Genomic DNA, 3375 nt, shown 5'->3' with positions numbered 1-3375 from the left:
CTCCTTCTCCTTCTCCTTCTCCTTCTCCTTCTCCTTCTCCTTCTCCTTCTCCTTCTCCTTCTCCTTCTCCTTCTCCTTCTCCTTCTCCCTCCCTCCCCCTCCCCTTCCCTCCTCCCCCTACTCCTAAGTTATTAGAAGCTGTTTATTTATTGTACAAGATCAGGAAAGCACAGGAAAGAATAGAACTGTCAGGGTACCACACTGAATACTGATTTCCTGGTACTAACTGATGTCTGGGAACTAGGCATACCTCATTTTTCCTTTGTCTCATCCGTTTTCTCTTCTCCTCCTCTGCTGAGAAACATTCAGAATCTATGGGGCTTTTCTTTTTCAACTGGTTGGTTGGTGGGTCCGAATGTTGGTGTGAATGCCTCCTTGTGTCTGGCCTGTGTGGCTTGGGATTGTCCTATTGTCTGCACTTGAATCTGAATTTGGTGGCCAGCATCCTGCTGCTCTTCTCTCAAGAACTGGAGGCCCATCTACTCGCACGATTTTTCAGGCGGACATTTGGAGCCATACCATCTGTGAAAGCAAGCAATTAATCACTGACAGCAACACATCTCCCTGCTGATGGACAGGGCTGAAAAGATGTATCTGAGATTCTGCTGTAAATCAGAACATAGGGAGAGGCAGAAGAGAGAGTGATCGCACACCGGCTTTAAAAACATGCATTTCTCCAAGTTCTCAAAATGTGACCTCCACTGCTGCCTGGTGTCCAGCCGAGTGTGTGCGAGCAAAACAAAGCCAGATGCGGTTGATTGGCTCCAAAGTTACATGGCTGGTTTCCCTGATGCATTTATTTTCTCTAAATGGGCTTCTTCAGTTTCATCCACTCTGCGGCTTAGGGATTCGGCCGCAATCGAAGGAGCAGGAAATAGAGAATTGGGTTGAGTGGTAGGTAATACAGCCATGGGTAAAGGCAGCCGCAATCCAATAGGTCTGCTGGTTTCCAGTGTCTAACCACAAATGCTCATCAAGGTGGTGACTCTCTCTAAAGTTGCCATGTCCAAACGTTTCCCTCAGCTGCCTTCCCACAGGATAGCATTAACTCTGAAAGCTGCCATGTTCCCAGTTAGGCATCAGGCTTCTACTGGGCATTTGTAATGCTCCCCTTCCTGAACTTACCAAGGTGCTCACCAAGAAGGCAGAAAGCCCCCATACGTGACACCACCTATTTCTCTAGTCAGATGCAATCTTGCTTCTGGCAGAAACAGAATGTGGCTTCAGCTCTATGTGTTCACCTGATTGCCATTAACAGGTTGCTTAGTCATATATATGACACAGCAAAACCGTATTAGCCACTTGACTGGCTGGTCACTATGACCAAGTTCCTGAAGCAATCCATAGCAGGAAGAGTTTCTTTTAGTCCATTGTTTGAGAAGTTCTTGTCTATCAGGGCAGGAAAGCACAGTGGTAGGTGGCTCTGTGGTAACAGAAGCAAGTAGCCAGGACGCCTTACATCTGAGTGGAACAGGAAGAAGAGGGATGAATGGTGGACTGTAGCATGCAGTTTTTGCTACCCTGCTTTAAGCCCCAGGCAGACCACTCTACTGGCTCCACCCAGGTTCCCTCAGATCTGTGGATGAAACACAGACACACACACACACACACACACACACACACACACACACAGAGTAACTTATTTTTAATCGACTGTATTGGCTCAACTGCTGGGTACTTCTATTCTCCCACAGCTAGAGTTCCCTTCCCAATACTCTTAGCTCAGCATCTCCTAATCTGCCCTCAGCTTCAGTTGCTCAGTTAACTTTAGCCCCAGCTCAGCATCCTAAATCTGCCCTCAGCTTAGTAATGTGTCTAACCTCCTGCCTGGAGAAGCAGCCTACAGTCTCTGTGCCCCTGAGATCTCACATGGCTGGTCACCTTTTCTCCTTCTGAAGCATAGCCAAATTCTCCCTTCCTCCCCTGTGACTCTTAACCTGCCTCCGGGGACCCAGAAGTCCTGCCTCTTTCCTCCTGCCCAGCATTTTGCCCCGGGCATCTTTATTGATCATTCGTGAACCAATTGGGGAATAGGACCTTAGCATCAGAACCACCCTCTACAGTGGAACTTGGCTGGCTTTCTCCTTTTCCCCTTTTCTTGTCTTGGGATTCCAGCCAACAGCATGGTGTTGCCCAGCTTAGGGTGGGTCTTTCTTCCTCAGTTAGATCTTTCTGGAAACGTCCTCATAGACATGACCAAAGATGTACCTCCTGGGTGATGTCAACTTAGTCAAGGTGGCAGTCGGAATGGACCATTCCACACTGCAACTGAGCACTTGCTGGAAGCCATTGCAGATGAGTCTCTGATCATGCACAGAGACCTGTCTTGCATGAAGCTGTGTGTGCCCCGAATGTGGTCAGTTCTTATGTATGCAGGGCATAGACTGGCAACAGAAAGCCAACGTTCTAGCCCTGTTAAGACCAGAACCCTAGTTCTATAAATCCCTGAGGGGTCCTCCACTGAGATTTAATTTAATTTTTAAGTCTTGGCAAATGGGATGCTGTATGTTTGGGTAGACTCGCATCGTTTAAAAGGTTCTTGCAGTTTAGATCTTGCGTGTAATTTGTTACATTAGCTCTGGGCAAAAATATTTGCTTTTTGGTCCTTTGTGGTTTGGGTTCCTCCTCAGCACTGACCTGGCATGCTAGAGAAGGCAGAGCTGTGGAAACGAGCCATGGGGAGGGGGGGGGGTGTCGTCGAGCCCGTGCAGTAAAGCTTGTTGCTAATGGCAGCTTGGTAGACTGTAGGAGCGGGCACGTGATTTTCCTGGCTCGCTTGGCAGTTCTTGTGTATTTTGGATCTTACCCTGTTGAGAGCAGGAAACCGAAGCAGCTTGGATGAGGCCCTTTAAACTCAAATGGAAGTTGGGAAAATGTTCCTCCCAATACATTAGATTAAGTGAGAGCGCCATTCGGGATTTTGTTGTTGTTTAAAGTGAAATTCACCCTGTTTTTATGAGTCCTGACAATATAAAGGTTGGCTGTCTTTAACATGAACAGATCCACAAGGAGTTATTCTAATTGAGAATTTGGCTGTCTTCTTGGATTCTAAACCAGTGGGCACTGGGTAATATTCCACCACTAAGGGCTTATTCCTATACCGGTGGAGACAAGAATGAGGCAGATACCATGCCCCATTTTATTAGAGCGATACAGAAAAAAAATACAGTTCTTCTCCATCATTCATAGTCCAATAATGGAAAATTCTAGAAGGAACTAAAAATTGTGTTTATTTATTTCACATTGATAGGGATCATATTCTGGGTCTAGTGAATGCCAGGCATTCAACCCCAGATCTATACCCCCAGGATCAACTCATAAGCTTTCTCTCCTCTCCTCTCCTCTCCTCTCCTCTCCTCTCCTCTCCTCTCCTCT

The sequence above is a fragment of the Mus caroli genome, chromosome 13, assembly GCF_900094665.2.
Source record: "Mus caroli chromosome 13, CAROLI_EIJ_v1.1, whole genome shotgun sequence".
NCBI lineage: Eukaryota > Metazoa > Chordata > Mammalia > Rodentia > Muridae > Mus > Mus caroli.
The sequence above is the reverse complement of the archived record's forward strand: the minus strand, read 5'-3'. Positions refer to the sequence as shown.